General features: G+C 43.9%; 1 protein-coding gene across 5 annotated transcripts in view; it reads left to right on the forward strand.

Annotated features, from left to right (window-relative positions):
• MBD5 (methyl-CpG binding domain protein 5) overlaps positions 1-17,538 on the forward strand; it is a 139,656-nt gene that overhangs the window by 35,518 nt on the left and 86,600 nt on the right. For all 5 annotated transcript variants that reach the window (XM_066611943.1, XM_066611946.1, XM_066611944.1 and 2 more), the window contains exon 2: positions 16,780-16,881. The gene's annotated coding sequence lies outside the window, so the exon portion shown is untranslated. The remainder of the gene's footprint in view (positions 1-16,779; positions 16,882-17,538) is intronic.

A 17,538-nucleotide genomic window follows, 5' to 3' on the forward strand; every position in this document is an offset into this window, starting at 1 on the left:
CAAGGCGCGCTCTGACCTCTGGAGTATGGCTTCTGCGGCAGCATTTATAGCAGACACCTCGGCAGACTCTGTTCAACTCTCAGCGAGAGCCATGGCTGCTGAGGTGGCAGTTTGCAGAAGTACTTGGCTGCGTAATTGGGACGTAGATGCTGCGTCGCACACCAAGCTGGTAGCCCTGCCCTTCCATGGGACGAAGCTTTTTGGAGAGGACCTGGAGCCCCTCCTTGTGGAGACCAAGGGGAAGTGCAAGGTCCTTCCCACCAGACCCAAGACTGCTAGATCTACTAACAAGCATCATTCCTCGTCAGCATTTCTTTTGTGTCTCCTTTCATGCCCACCCCTCAATTTCCAGCTCCAGGAATTTCTACAAATCCCAGCACCCCATCTGGCAGCCTAAGAAGTCCTCCTTCAAGCCCCGCTCCCAGCAGTCCTCCCGTTTTCCTGCCAAGTCCACCTCCAAGTAACAATAACTGCCTGCCATCTTTTTCCATCCCCATAGGCGGAAGGCTGCTGTTCTTTGTTCACAAGTGGGATGCCATTACAATGGACCAGTGGGTGAAGGACACCCTGTACAGGGGCTACTCCATTGAATTCAAAGTCGTCCCAAGGGAAAGATTCACGCAAGCCTGCAGTCCAGCTTGCCCAGTCAAGCATGCCCAAACACTGGAGGCCATTCACCAAACACTACAGATTTGGAGCCATCGAGCCTATCCCAAGACCCGAGTGGGGCCAGGGGGTCTACTCGCACTTCTTCACTGTCCCCAAGAAGTCTGGAGAGACCTGAGCCATTCTCGACCTCAAGTGGCTCAACAGATGGCTACGCCAGCACCGTTTCAAGATGGAGACGCTTTGATCCATCCTGATGGCCATAAGGAGGAACGATTTCTTGACCTCGCTGGAACTTCAGTAGGCTTATCTGCATTTGCCCATTCTACCATCTCACAGGCGCTTTCTCCGTTTTGCCTACAATGACGCTCACCTCCAGTACTGCTGTCTTCCATTTGGGTTGGCTTCTGCACCGAGAGTATTCTTGAAGGTTCTGGTGGCTCTCAATGCACACCTGTGCACCCAGGGGGTGGCGGCTTTCCCTTTTCTCAACGATATCCTTCTGAGATCACGTTCATTCGAACAGGGATAGCTACATGTCAGCAGGACCATCCACTGCCTGGCCTCCCACGGTTTTGTTATCAACAGGGACAAGAGTCATCTAGTTCCCTTGCAGCACATTCTCCATCTGGGCACCATCATAGACATGCGCTTCTATCAGGTCTTCCTTTCTCAGGAGCGTCAGGACAAGATCACCCAGCTTGCCTCCTCCGTCTTGAAGTCCAGTCACTCGGATCTCCTAACTCTGGCACGCCTCCTGGGCATGTTTACTTCATGCCAAGACATCATTCCGTGGGCCAGATTCTGGACAGATGCTCTCTACAAGTACCTGGAGCCTCTTCAGTGCAACTCGGGCAAATAGCTTTCCTACAATGCTAAGGAGACAGATGCCGCGGTAGTTATTGCAGTCACCCCTGTCGCCTTTGTTCTTGTACAGCGTGACGATGTTTGCATCCCTCATGCCCTGTGGTACTCCACCTTCTCTCCAGCAGAGGCAATCATGCAGCTCAGTGACGATGATCTCTTTGCAGCACTTTAGGACTTCAGCAGGGATGCTGTCTTTCCCAGGTGCCTTGCCAGAGGCAAGGGAGTCCAGGGCCACGTGAAGTTCTGCTAGGGTTGGTTCACTGTCAAGCTCCTCCAACACAGGCAGGCAGTCGATGTTGTTCAGTGCTTCCTCGGTTACTGCATTTTCTCGGGAATACAGCTCAGAGTAGTGCCGCACCCAGCGTTCCATCTGCTGCGCCTGGTCCTGGATGACCTTGCCTGTGGCAGACTTCAGAGGGGCAGTTTTCTTCTGTGTTGGACCTAGGGCCAGCTTGATACCGTCATACATTCCCTTGATGTTGCCTGTGTCAGCTGCAACATCGTGCAGCCTTAAGCTGGGTAGACCCCAGCCAGTAAGGTGCTGCCTCGCCACGGTCCATTAACCTCACAGGGTGCGTGGGGTTTAGGGTGAAAACGGACAAGCGGATCGACAACTCTGCTCCAGGCAACAGAAAACAGAAAACTCCTGCCCTAAAACTGGGCACCTGGAATGTTAGGACACCTGGCTTCTCTGACTACCTGCAAGAAATAGACAACGCCCACAAAACAGCTGTCATCGACATGGAGCTGAGCAGACTGCAGATGGACATCGTCACCCTTCAAGAGACGAGGTTGCCAGATTCAGGATCTGTCATGGAGAGAAATTTCTCATTTTTCTGGCAGGGAAAACCACCAAACGAGACCAGGGAACATGGCATTGGCTTTGCGGTCAGAAATACCCTGCTGAAATCCATCATCCCACCTTCTGCAAGAAGTGAAAGAATTTTGTCCCTGTAGCTCCACAAATCAGCAGGACTTTTCACTCTCATCAGTGCATATGCGCCGACTCTGTCATCTTCAACAGAAGCTAAAGACAAATTCTATGATGACCTGGCCACCACTATCAAGAAAATCTCCGAAAAAGAGCCATTGTTCATCCTCCGCGATTTCAGTGCTAGAGTTGGTGCTGATCACAGTTCATGGCCCAGTTGCTTAGGCCAGTTTGGCACTGGGAGGATGAACGAAAATGGCCAACGCCTGCTAGAGCTTTGCTGTCATCACGGTCTCTGCATCAGCAACACCTTTTTCAACACGAAGCCCCAACGTAGAGTCTCTTCGAGACACCCAAGATCAAAGCGCTGGCACTAGCTTGACCTGATTCTCATCAGATGTTCCAGCCTTCCCAGCATCAAGATCACACGCAGTTATCCGGGTGCTGCCTGCGACACTGACCACTCCCTGGTGTGCAGCAGAGTGAAACAGCTAACTAAGTGACTGTATCACACGAAAAAGGAAGGAAGACCTCGCATTGACACCAGCAAGACCTGGGATCAGGGAAAAGTGGACGAATTTGCACAAGCGCTTGAGGAATCTCTTCCAGACCCGGCCAATGCAGATGCATCCAACAGATGGGAACATTTCAAGAATACCATTTACAACACCGCCTTCTCCATATTCGGCAAGAAGACCAACAAGACGGCAGACTGGTTTGAAGCCCACTCTGAGGAGTTGACACCAGTCACTGAGGAAAAGAGGAGAGCTCTAGCAACATACAAAGCCTGTCCCAGTGAGCGCAACCTGCAGGTCCTCCGAGCTGCTCGCAGCAAAGTCCAGCAGACTGCCAGGAGATGTGCTAACAACTGCTGGCTCCAACTCTGCTCCCAGATACAAAGATTAGGCTATGGCTGAGGTATTCAATGTGTGCGTCCCGGCTCCCTAGGGAGGTGTGGCTAGCTGCCAGGGGCATCCTGGGGCATCTCCAGGAGAGAGGTGGCCATGGCTGCAGGACCTAGTAGGAGTAGAGTAGAGTAGCTGTTCTGCTCTGCTCAGCTGCACCTACCCCTCCCTATTTGCTGCTTTTCTTTGGCTGTGAAAGAGGTGGGTGGGGCAGCAGCATGAGGTGGGTGGGGTGTGTGAAACATGGTGGGGGGAGGTGGGAGAGAAGGCTGGCTGGGCCTCCGGGGAGGTTCTGCATCTCATCAGCACAGGGCGCGCTCCTGGCAGTCTTCAAACTGGGAGGGAAACCTGACCTAGAGAGAGCAGCGCATTGCATTCCTCCTCTTGGGAAGGAGGGAGCCTAACCTGCTCTTAGTGTCCAAATGCCCCAGCCTGCATTCCTCTGTCTTTCCTGGGAGGAACAGGGGTGGCATCTGCATGTTGGGGTGTATTTGTGTAAGCAGCCCCCATCTACTTTGGGGTGAGTTGTAATCTTGCTCTGTGTGGCTGCAATCCTTTCCACACTTTCCTGGGAGTGAGCCCCATTGACTTCTTCTGAGTAGACCTACATAGGCTTGGGGTCTGTATCAGGTTAATCAAGTTTCTTCACCTTTCTCTTTTTTTTCCCCCTTCAAAAAAGAGAAAAAAGCCACTCTTGATGGCTTTGTCTCCAAAAATTGATTAAAAAATAAAATTACCCATTCCTTTTCAGCCACCCCCCTTTTGCCTCCTGCCTCATGGTGGGGGGGGGGTACTTCCCATGTTGTTGTTGTTAACAGTATTTATATACCGCTTTTTAACAAAAAGTTCCCAAAGCGGATTACAGAAAAAAATCAAATAACTAATGGCTCCCTGTCCCAAAAGGGCTCACAGTCTAAAAAGATGTAACATCAGCAGACAGCCACTAGAAAAGACACTGCTGGGGGGAGGTGGGCCAGTTACTCTCCCCCTGCTGAATAAAAGAGGAGCACCCACTTGAAAAAGTGCCTCTTACCAATTAGCAGGGATTAACTGTTGTTGGCTGTTAAATGTTGGCTGCTATTGTAAGACAAAAGGCACAATCCTAGCTAGGTCTACTCAGAAGTAAGTCCTATTGTGTTCAATGGGACTTACTCCCAGGAAAGTGAGGTTAGGATTGCAGCCAAACAGTCTCTGGGTCTCAGTTTGCATCAGTTTGCAATTAGCAGATACACACAAAACAAAGTCTTCCCCTCTCCCAGCAAATTCATCACTTCACCCCCTCCCTTTCCAAAACCCTCCAGGTAACTGCTAACAAACTCAGGACACAATCCTAACCAGGTCTACTCAGAAGTAAGTCCTATTTTGTTCAATGGGGCTTACTCTCAGGTAAGTGTTAGGATTGCAGCCTCAGAGTGCTGGCAGCTTTTTTTGTTTGTTTCTAGTTTATAATTATAACACCTTCACCCCCCATTTTGGGAATAACTGAGGTGAGGTGTTCTAATGGGAAGCCGTGGCCAATGGCCACAAGGATCAGGGGAGCCAGGGGCCAGAAAAGTTCAAGAACCACTGGGCTATGGGCATCAAGGGTTAGACAAGCTGCTACTTTCTAGACTTTCTGCAACATTTTACATAATTTGGCCGGACTTGAACACAGTCAGGTTTGGCCAGGAATTTAGTCTGTGTAGTCAAGAAATATTGCTTATTAATGTTTCAAATCTTCATTACTACTAAGGTTGTTTGCCACATGGTGTATTAAAAGAAACCAAGATGTATCTTTTTTAGCATCGAGCACGAAGTGAAACATCAAGTAACATGGACAATAGAACTGTTTTTTTACAACCTTGAAAATATGCATGAAAATCTGCATGAAGTCTGAAGCCTTCTCCTTTGCTTTAAAAAATTTTGTTCTAGGTTGCTTACTGATAAAATTTTAATGACATAAATGAAGAAATCACATAGGTCTGCAGTTTTCAACCACTGGCCTGCAGCATATTAGTGTGCCACACATGGTCTGCAGGTGTGCCACAGGTGTTTGGGGAAGGGTCATATATTTGTACGGCCGTTAAGAACATAAGAACAGCCGCACTGGATCAGGCCATAGGCCCATCTAGTCCAGCTTCCTGTATCTCACAGCGGCCCATCAAATGCCCCAGGGAGCACACCAGATAACAAGAGACCTCATCCTAGTGCCCTCCCTTGCATCTGGCATTCTGACATAACCCATTTCTAAAATCAGGAGGTTGCGCATACACATCATGGCTTGTACCTCATAATGGATTTTTCCTCCAGAAACTTGTCCAATCCCCTTTTAAAGGCGTCTAGGCTAGACACCAGCACCACATCCTGTGGCAAGGAGTTCCACAGACCAACCACACGCTGAGTAAAGAAATATTTTCTTTTGTCTGTCCTAACCTGCCCAACACTCAATTTTAGTGGATGTCCCCTGGTTCTGGTATTATGTGAGAGTGTAAAGAGCATCTCCCTATCCACTCTGTCCATCCCCTGCATAATTTTGTATGTCTCAATCATGTCCCCCCTCAGGCGTCTCTTTTCTAGGCTGAAGAGGCCCAAACGCCATAGCCTTTCCTCATAAGGAAGGTGCCCCAGCCCCGTAATCATCTTAGTCACTCTCTTTTGCACCTTTTCCATTTCCACTATGTCTTTTTTGAGATGCAGCGACCAGAACTGGACACAATACTCCAGGTGTGGCCTTACCATAGATTTGTACAACGGCATTATAATACTAGCCGTTTTGTTCTCAATACCCTTCCTAATGATCCCAAGCATAGAATTGGCCTTCTTCACTGCTGCCGCACATTGGGTCGACACTTTCATCGACCTGTCCACCACCACCCCAAGATCTCTCTCCTGATCTGTCACAGACAGCTCAGAACCCATCAGCCTATATCTAAAGTTTTGATTTTTTTGCCCCAATGTACATGACTTTACACTTACTGACATTGAAGCGCATCTGCCATTTTGCTGCCCATTCTGCCATTGAGAGATATGAGTCTCTGACCAGGAGAGCAGTGAGCTTTGTCGATTGTCAAAAAACTGATGGTGGGCCTTGATTGTGTGCCATGAAATGAAAAAGGTTGAAAATCACTGACTTAAGGTTGTTCGGAAGGGAGCACAATTTCAAACATTTTCTGGTTATAAAATCATCCTCTGTGGTGAAGATTTCTGATTTTTCCCTCTTTAAAGGGATATTTTCTCCTGGTTTGAACCATGCTATCACCTTGGGAGCTTCCTGCTGTGCAGTGGTTCTCAAACGCTTAGCATCGGGACCCACTTTTTAGAATGAGAATCTGTCAGGACCCACCAGAAGTAATGTCATGACTGGAAGTGATGTCATCAAGCAGGAAGAGATGGCTCGCGACCCACCTAGTGGATCCCTAGTGGGTTTGAGAAACACTGCTATAGTGCATCAGCCTACTCAGGGAGGGGGAGTCATTTAGGTGCAGTTACCATGATTCCCTTGTTGTTGACCTTTTTCGTATCAGTAAACAAAATACTATACTTTGAGTCAGCTCATTGGACCTTGAACGCCCCCTGATTTTCAAGGAATCTTGAGAGCTGAGGTGACCTATTCCCCCGGTATCCCGTTCCACAGTTAAAACCTGTCTAATACGTACAAATTATGTAATTATGTCATGAACCCCACCACCACCACCAACCGCACTTTTACCCTGGTCCATTGGCTGGAGCATCTGATGCTTGTCAGGGGTTCCCTATCTGCTCAATTAGGTGTGAGTATTAAGGACCAAGTTCCTGGACTAACGTGAGTACTTAGGGTATGAAAAGTGCCCAGAAAGCCATGTCACTTTTCTTGTTTTATTTTCAGCTTGCTTGCTCTGTGCCAGACATTGCCCTCATTCATTCACCAGACTCCCTCTTTTATTGTTCAGTGCTTCCTTACTTTATTTTTATTACTTTATATTTACTTAAAGTTTATTATTTTTACCCTTCGTCCTTGCTGCTTTGATGTGTTTAATCCTTTTATTGAAATAAAACTTTTTATTGTTACTATTTTAATCTGTCTCATCTCTTGGGAGAGAGTTGTTGCCCCTTCTTTGCAGACTGCCATGCTTTACTACTGCCAAGTTTTTTTAAGGGGACCCTCCTCAAGGATTTGAGAGGGCACTCCATTGCACTGGGAAGGAGGTTTCCCCAAGGTAGTCTCCTTCTGTCTGTTTTCCCCTGACCTTGAATGGTGTCAGCGATCTATCATCTCAGTTTCAGGACAGGTTGGACTGGGTTCTAGTTGCATTGTATTCTTCTGATTAACTATTAAATCTTTTCTTTTTTAAATGATTCTTGTGGTCACATTTTACATGAGGTTCCAAAGTCAAGTTATAAATCAAAAATCACATATACTCAAAATTACCCTTGAAAGTCTCTTAAATCCTAAAAATACAGACTATCTCTAAAAACTAGAATCACACTATGAGAGGTGTGTGGGAACCAAGATTGACAAGGAGCAGCAGATTCATGTCTCTGGTTTCCAAGACATATGCTCATTGAGTGGAATGGCAGTCAGAATCACCTGCTCTATGTACATTGTTCTCTCTCTCTCTCTCTCTCTCTCTCTCTCTGTTGAATGCATATACAGGTATAACCTAATTATCAATGAATTTTTCACCCACCGGTTCTATCTCAATGCGATGAGAAGGGCTCTTTAAATTAAAGGGAAAAGTCGTTTAACAGTAGCTTCATTAATGGGAGAGAGGGTAGCTGGCTGACTATCCATCAGTCATTCTCTTTCCAGGCACTTAGAACATCTTCACTCCAAGACAAGCGACCCCTTCTTTCCCCTGAGCACGTGAAAGAAAGATGATCACTTTGCATTCTTTCCCAGTGCTACACTCTGGGTGAAGGGAGGGGTTGCTTGCTCAGAGTGAAGCCTTTCTAAGGACCTGGAGAGAGACTGATTGATGGATTTTCTGCCTTATGACTCTGTCCTGCATCACAAAGGTCAGCGAGGCTGTTTTTAAATCACCTAGCAAAGGGATATTGTTCTTTAAATGGATTTGCTTTAATGCGATTTTTGCCATCCACTTAAGTTCTGGGAATGGAACTCTTGCAAATAATGAGACTCAACCTGTAGTTCACATCAGTTAAATACATGTATGATGCAACTCCACTGAGATCAGTATGAAAGAGCTTTTCACATGTCAATGAAATTTTTTTTTAAGTTGTGAAAAAAATGAGACAAATTAAGTGGTATTCTATTCTTGAAGCCACAAGAGCTCTTAAGGCAAATGAGAATGTGTTGGCCATACTTGTGCTTGCTGTGCTAAGTGCAACCACACACCAAACATTCAGTTGCACCACTTAGGTCACAAGGCCTGTCAGTGCCCCATCTGGTGTAGACAAGTAAATGATAGCTACCATGGTTCACAAAAGGAAAGGGGCATATAAGAACTGACTAATTTGCATCGAGGAGACAATTCTCTTTTTTTTCTCTGATCAGTGTTATACCTTGTGCAACTGAGCAAGAATTAAACTGATGAAGCTTTTGCATGCATTGTGTCTCCAAACCAGTCCTTATCCATGCCCAGAGGAACAATAATTTATTACCAACAGGGCCTTATCTAGCAGATGAAAGTGACATGTGGTGATCTCATGCTACTTTCAGGCACAAAGAGTGCATGTGCCTCAAACCTCCTGAATCGCTTTTTATTATTTTCTTTCTGCAACCCTCAGGTGGTTGTGGCCTACAGTCCTGTGATGATTGGCCTCCAAATCCCACTAATTGTAGGCTAGCACAACCTAGTTCCTGACTTGTAGTCTTGAGCCTGCCAAAGGCTGCATTTACAAATGTTCTTCAAAGACAAGAACCTGAAGTTGTCTCATTGTGTATGCCAGTTAACTACAGCTTTGCAGAGAAACACTGCCTATGAAGTAAGCCCCACTGACTTCAGTGGGACTTACTTCTTCCTAAGTGTGTACAAGTCTGTGTTATAGCACAAATCTAAAGTCTGACAGTTGAATATCAGTTGCCGTGTTAAATCACCTCCTTTGAATGATTTGCAGCAGGTATGCAAACATCAATGTAAGTAGCATTTTTTTCTCGTCCCTAGGATTTGCCTGGTACCTAGGGAAGTGTGTTTACCCATATGATTAATACACTTTTATAAAATCATGATTCTATAACAAAATTATACAAGTTGATGGTCAGAACTCGATCTCTCACTCTGCTTTTTTTTTTTTGTAAGCTGCAGATCTTGGTGGATGGTGATTGGAGGCAATGAGAGAGCCTCAACTTGCAGGACATAGAAGCTAACACTTGAACTTCGGAGATTGGTGGGGTTGGGATGGAGGGGTACAGAATCTGAGATTGTGTATGCAGGAATTCTTGGAAGACTTTCAACCCTGATCATAATTTTATCACAGGAAAAAAATGTAATCCTTTTCATTGAGCAAATTATCCCTTAGTTTATCAGTTCATTGATTTAAGCTCTAACAATTGTGGCATTTTGTTCCACTTCCTCAATGAACATGAATGTCAGGTTTCTTTTTTGAAACATTTGAAGCATTTTGAAACATTGGAAGTATTTATGTCTCTGCAGTAGATTTGCAATAGATTGGTCAAGGAAATATTCAGGTATGCATACAGATGCAAATTGCTTGACTAAAAGCCAAATCCAACTTTCTAGTGCCAATGCAGCCTTGAGGAAGCCTCTGTGACTGCCACCTCCCTCTGCAAGGTGCAGTGCATACCCCATTGGCACGGCTGCATCAGCATTGGAAAGTTGGGTAGGACTGAGCCCTAACTGTTCTTCATCAAATAGTTACCTTTCATAAGATCTTTTGGCTATTCACTGTAATGCAGGTTAGTGGGAAGAAAAATTACAATTCTGTTGGTTATGAAGTAATCCCTACAAACATTGTATATTCCTTTTTTAAGAGGCTAAATCAGTGCTATTCAAACTGGGGCGTTACGACGCCCCAGCCTGAGCGCCATGGTCTCTGCCCCCTTAAGGGGAAGGGGCAGCCTAGTGGTGGGGGGAAGGCAGCGCGCCACTGCCTTCTCCCTGCCGTCTCCTCTCCCCATCCCTGCAAAGATTTACTGGCTCTCAAACTCTCCCAGAGTTTGAGAACCACTGGGCTAAATGATTAGATTTAAGCATAGGATGTCAACGCTTACCTGGAATTATTACTTCAGCTCAATAAATTGAGTTGCTCAACAATTGTAAACATAAACTCTTCAGTATTCTGGGAAGTCATCCTGATATAGTGTAGCTCATGTCCGTTAACAATACACCAATAAAGGTTTGTACTTCTAGCAGTTTTATTCAAGACTTGACTTCTGAAAGGCCAATGCACCCTTGGAATTGTTTTTTCTGACATATTTGCATGCATTTTTTGTGCCATATATGCAGATAAATATTGCACGTTAATCCAAGTAAATATTTAAAGTTTTTTTAAAAATTTATTTTGAATTATCATACAGGTAAAGAGCAATCTCAATTGCTTATAACGTAAAATTTTGCTAATGTTCAAAGAAAGTGGTAAACTTCTTAGTCTGTACCTCCTAATTCAGAATTTAGTCTCCTCCAAGAAACTGGCAGTTTTGTGCAATGGCACAAATGTGTTAAGCAAAATAATCACTAGACTGTCATTGCTTGAGGCAGTTCTAGCTTTTCTCCTCATGCAGGCAGTTTAGTCTTAAACAGTGTGAAGTGTTAAATTGCTGTAATGAATTTCTAGTTTCAGTTTGCCATGATTTATTATTTAAAAAAAACAAAACACTTCACCCATTGCTTAGATTAGCAATGCTTAGATTAGAAAATATTAGCATATTTCTATTACAGGTAGATTATCCTTTATCCGAACATCCAAAATCTGGACTATCTTAAAATCCAGACTTTTTTGTCCAAGACTTTTTTTAAGTGCAATAAATGGCAAAGTGTAGAGCCAAGCAGGCAGCACATTGCGGAGTACAGAAGGGCCACTTGTGAAGGGTCATCTGAGGAGGCATAAATACAGTGTGAATACAAGGAGTACTTGTGTAGTGTTTTCTGCAGTGTGAACACTAGAAGATCTTATGCTCATTCCCACGTACAGTGCAGATACAGGCTGTAAGTTCTTGGCTTTGCTTTGTGGTGTGTCCCTGTACAGACACTGTTGAAAAAATGTCAGAGGTCAGAAGACACCCATATGAATAACAGTGAACAGAGGAAACATTTCTCATTATATTTATGCAATCATTCTGCAATCCAGACAAATCCAAAGTCCAGACATCTTCCCATCCCAAGCAGTCTAAAAAAGGGATATTCAAACTGCAGTATAAAAACTAATAGAAAGCCAAATGCTGTCCAAGCTCTTGCTAGTTTCTAAACATTCACAACACAAATGTCTGTGGAACTTTGAATTAAAAAATTTCTCATTAAATTGCCTCTTCTGCACCTTCTACTAGAATATATACAGCTGTTCCAGTCTTGTTATCAATGGAATGACTGTTTACTCTGCTGCCAGATTATGTGCTTTAGGAATTTTAGTTCTCCTGAAATGGATTTGGGCTTGATAGAAGTCACTCTCTGCAGATTTTCATACTGCTTTTAAGAACCAAATAACCAAAGCACTCCTTTTCTAGAAGAATGGTTTCCCATTTGCACTGCATGATGTAATAATTTATTATCTGCCTGTGATTTAGCTAGGAGTTCAATTATCTCTTTTGCAGCTTTATTTGTCACTGTAAATTTTGTTGTTGCAGTACTTAATATTGTGCCCTGCAGATTTCTTATAAAGAACTAATGAGCATACCACGAATATGATACGTGTAAGTTCTGGTTATGAAGACAAATCTGTTTTCTATGCCTATTTTATATTGTAGTTGCCTTGAATTCAAGGTGCAATGTGTCAGACACTAGAGACTGCAAATGGGCGCATAAAAGCCTAAGTCTATTTTGTGGCACATTGCATCCAGTTCTTTCATTGCAAGCCTTTGTAAAGTTTACTTACTGAAACCTCCCTTCCAACAAGTGCTGTTGCCAGGTTGCTGAGGATCCTGGGACAAAGCTCAACGCTGTGAGCCCTCATGGTTCCACCAGCTTGCCTACTAATGATACTTTGGGTGCTACTGTTGTCACCAGAGGGCTGAGTGGACTCTCTAATGGGTATGGCCTCTTAGTACCCAACACAGTATATGGCGACAGTATTCACCCCTTTCCCTTCCAATTACACTAGCAACAAAAGTTATTCTTGCAAAGCAAGAATGTTAACAGAGGGAAGCTTCCATTGCTACCAGTTAATGGATTAAATCAGTCTTCTAATGACAATAAACTTATTTAAACTGTTGAGATATATATAGTTCGGCTGACTCCTCCAGCAAAATGATAGCTTTTTCATGTATCAATGATTTGGTTTAACAGCTTTCATTTGTGTCTCAATTTACTACTGAAGTACTGGTGAATGAGATATGATTATTTCTATTGTCTTCTGCTAATAGTAGGGAAAACCTGTTTTGGGTTGCTCTTGTGTTACTGTTCATAAACTGTTTTATTACTATGTGGTATGAAGCAAATGGAGGATGTACATCTTTCTGACTTGCAAATATGCATGTACTAAAAATGCATTCATCTCATGGATTTTTCAGAAATGTTGCCAGCTACGTCTCTGGGAGTTGCAGACCTTTTATTTTTTGATCTGATACTTTGTAGTTGTGGATGCTTTACTCTGATAATACAAGGATGCAGCTGAGTCTAGTTAGACAGAATTTCAGTCAAAGGCCAAGATTCAGTCAGATCCATGCTTTTGGAGCTTGCTTATATGCATACGTGGTGGGGAGGTCTTATTTCTTTTACTTCGCACCTCCATGTGCCCTACACAGGCTCTTGCTCTGGAGAGTTCTCTATCATTATGCTGAAGGAGAAGATACTTGAAAGTTCAGTAGGCACAGCAGTAGGCACTACCACTCTCTTTTCCATTCTTAAGCAGGGCATTCCAAGAATAGAGGGTTCCTCAGCAAGTGAGTTCTACTTCCTGAGGAATTATTCCTTCCTAAAGTAACCCTAGGAATTACTAGGAACCCTAGGTCTTCTTTCCTAGAAAGCCTTGCTAAAGAGTGGGAAAGGAGAGCACCAGCACCAAGGAAACCCTGGTAGGTGGTACACCTGCCCTCCCCCAACACTTGCCTGCCTTAGAGATCTCTGTTGACAGTGCTGCTCCTCTCTCCACCAGGACACTCTAGGAATGGAAATGCTGTTGGGGAGCAGAGCAGAACAGCAGCACTGAGGAACCTTTCTAAGATAGGGGTTTAACGACTGTGGGGAGGAGTATCCACATTTTCAGCATTAAAGTCTGCCCATTCCTCCATTAGTTGGTTAAACTGAAAGTTCACTGTGATCTAGAGATTACCCAAATTTAGGTAACAATAGCCAGCCAGACCATATTTTTTATTTCATCTACAGTGATGGTCCCCAGATCATTGCCAATCCTTGAGCTAGCTGCCAGTCCATGGCAAATTTCCAGAAAAGAAACAATAGTAAAAATCATTTGCTCCATACACATACATAATTTCATACACACTGTCATTGTTATTACTTATAGTCTTCCCCTCTTCTAGAATCAATGTGTTTCTGACAGGCAGTTCTCAAAATGTCTCACTTGTTATTTTGATGGTACACACTGGGGGAAAAATTGTTGGTCTGCCACATCAAATAGTTTGAGACTCACTGATCTACAGCCCTTTGTAAAATGCATCTTGGTTGTTAAATACAGGGGCGCCCGGTATCCGCAGATTCGTTTATTCATAGATTGGGTTCATGGTCTCCACCCTCGTTCCTCTGGAGGGTACTCTGAGACCAGCAGAGGCTGCACAGGTTCACTCATGGCCTCTGCTAAGCTAAAATGGAGCCTTAGAGGTAAAAAGTGGTTTTTTCGTAAAACCGGAAGTGAGGTTTTTAAATGACTTATACAGTGGTTCTCAAACTTTTAGCACCGGGGCCCACTTTTTTACAATTAGAATCTCAGGACCCCCGGAAATGACATCATGATCGGAAGTGACATCATTAAGCGGGAAACTTTAATAATCCTAAACTGCAATCCTACCCACATCCAGGAGTAAATCCCATTTACTATTGTTGTTAAAAAGCATATATTTAGTAGCACGTTGAAAGTACAGGTCTGTAAAATTTCTCCAAATGCAGTCACACACCATGGTAGCATCAAGTCTGAAATATTAAAAATAAAATATTGAAATGAATGGAGACCCACCTGAAATTGGTTCGCGACACCTCCTAGTGGGTCCCGACCCACAGTTTGAGAAACACTGACTTACAAGGTATTAAAAATGTCACCTCCAGTTTTACAAAAAAAACCCAGAAGTGACTTTTTTACCTCTACGGCTCAGTCTGAGCCTGGACATGCACGGCCTCTGCTAATCTCAGAGGATCCTCTGGAGTTCCCCTCACCTCTGGAAGGTGGCGAGCTCCCACCTCACCTCTGGCAGAGCTCCCCTTGCCTCTGGAAGTTGGGAGATGTTTCCTGTTATCCGCAGTTTCAGCTAACCGCAGGGGGTTGGGGAACAGAACACCCATGGATACTTGGGCATGCCTGTACTTTATATAGAATATATGAATTGTTTGTAGTCAAACTGACAGTGTTGCGAACTTGAATCAGTGCCTCAAACTTGAGTCATGAAAATGCATTATTTTGGCATGACTCGGCAACTCATGAGTCGCATGTGTGGAAGACTGAAAGACTCAAGTCATGGCCCCCCTGACTCGGCATTCATCCCGACATGTGCTGACTCGAGTCTGCCTGTGTCTGGAGGTGCCTGCTTACTGTTTTCGCTGTGTGGAAAACCTCATGGGGCAAGTATTCTGACGGCGAGCAGCAGGGAGGCTGGAATGGATTGATGAATGGGGGGGGGCAGTTGTGAGCTCTTTTTCCCCATTTCTGATAGGAAGGAACCAGTGGGCATTTGTATATTTTCATTGGCTGAGGGAGAGTTAGGAGGAAGAGTTCAAGTGGTTCTTGCCTTACAATTTGCTGTAAAAGCCCAGGGAGGTGGGAGAAAACTCTTGCTGATTCTTGCCTCCATTGTTACTTGGAGGAACAAACCTCATTGAATGACTGGCTGAAGTGGGACTACTTCTGAGTAGTGCTGCCAAGGATCAAGTCGTCCTGGTAAGCCTTGCAGCTGCTGCTCATGACCCTCTTCCTCCCTCTTGCCGCTTCTGTTCCGGCTCTCACTCAGTCCCTTCCCCCTCCCTCTCTGTTTACAGATGGGTGGGGACAGCAGGGGAGTGTTCAAAGATAACTCCGGCATACACACACACACAGAGAGAGAGAGAAACTGGCAGCAGCCCCGTTTTTTCCTCGGCTGTCTTTTTAAGGGGGTGTGTGTGACTCAACTCGAGTCCATTAGAGTCACCAAAGGGTGACTATGTTATGACTAGTTTTTGTGTCGAATCATAGGGGATGGTGACTAAGCGATTCGACTCGAGTCAAGCCCTGCTGTGTTTTCCCGAGACTGCAAACTGGTAATTGAAAGTAATCCCTATACAGTCAGTTTTAGCTGGAACAATATAGCCTTATACAGAGTACCTCAAAAAAAATATACACATGCTTTAATGAGCTCTAATACATACATACTGCATTGTAGAAAACCTGCAATACTTGAACATCTAAGGCAGTAATTTTCAGCCTTTTTCTTCTCCCAGCAAGCTAACAAGGCATTAAAATTTCCAGGGCTCACCATCCATTTTTTGACAATTGACAAGGCTCTCTGCACCACCAGTGGGAGGAACTCACATCCCCAATGGCACTACTAATAAATATCCCTCCTCCAAAGACCCATGGTGCACCTGCAAATCATCCTGCAGGTGTGCCATGTGGTTGAAAATTGCTGTACTTCTAGCAATTGAAGAAATGTTTAGAACCATCCCTGCACTCACATTGGTGGATGTCTTCTTATCCTTTAGTCAGAAGTGTCTCTGACTATACAGAGGTGTATAGATTCCATTGGGGAACACTTCAAGCACTTGGTCTAATTCATTACGAGTTAATTAACTGGGTCATGTATCTGCTTCTGTGTACACCATACACAGTATATGTGTGAATTATAGCATAGTAAGTTTGATACTGTGTGTTCATTTTCTTTAGACATCCTATAGTTGCAGTGTAGTATAACTTTCTCTAAATGTATAACAAGGTTAAATATATTTTTGGCAAAATGAATATCTGGATTTAAATGTTGTTTTAGAATAGAATGAAAATATTTAACGTGTGTAAGTATGCAATGTGTGTAAAGTGTGTAATGTGTAAGTATCTGTATTTTGGAAGGTGTACGATACAGACATCTGACTTTTTTTAAAATGAAAATGTGACTTTTGCATTCAAAGATGAGAATTTGTACATAGTTGTTCCATGAATGATGTCGACAAAAATGTGTGTATGAAGATAGTTGCCCAATTTCTATTATACTTTAACCAACTTAATTTTTAAATCTTCATATTTCAGGTTGTCATGGATAGAACATATTACTGGAAGCATTTAGTAATTGTTGAAGATGATACTTTTTACCAACAAGACATTTAAAATCTGAGATATTACATAGAAAAGGTAAGGAAAAATAATTCATGTTAAGTAACAGCCCATTCAGATTCTGTATTCAAAGTACAATGTATTAAATATGTTAACTTACATAAAATATCACTATGTAAAGTTGGTGCTTATGTATAGTGAGTTGAAATGGTCTTCGTATGAGTACTCAATTTGAATAATTTTATTTTAAAGCAGTAGTTTTTTTTGTTTTACAGGTACTTGTTCCTTTGATTGCCGAAGGGCATAATCCTAACCAACTTTCCAGCACCAAGGTAAGGGAGAAAACTTTCCCTTAAGGGGGCCTCTAGGATTGCCATTCAGCTGCAGGATACAACCCATGTTCCATTGGCGTAGCTATGTTAGTGCTGGAAAGTTGGTTAGGATTTAGGCCTTATTTTTGCACAGCTGTTTGGTTTACCACATGTGGGGAAGATGTTGTAAGCCATAGTAGAGAAAGGTTTATGCTATAGCTGTACAGGCGATGTCACCCCCCATATCTGTGGTTCCTGTATCCATGGTTTCACTTATCCATAGTTCACAAATTTCTCCCATCGCACAAATAACTTGTCTGTCTCTGATTGCAGCCCTCCTGTTGCTGTCTCCTGTGTGTGGCTGTCTTTGTGCTTAGCCCTCCAAACCCTCTTCCTGTTAGCATTTGTAGACAGCATAGAGACA

The sequence above is a fragment of the Tiliqua scincoides genome, chromosome 1 (genome assembly GCF_035046505.1).
Source record: "Tiliqua scincoides isolate rTilSci1 chromosome 1, rTilSci1.hap2, whole genome shotgun sequence".
In the NCBI taxonomy this organism is placed as follows: Eukaryota; Metazoa; Chordata; class Lepidosauria; order Squamata; family Scincidae; genus Tiliqua; species Tiliqua scincoides.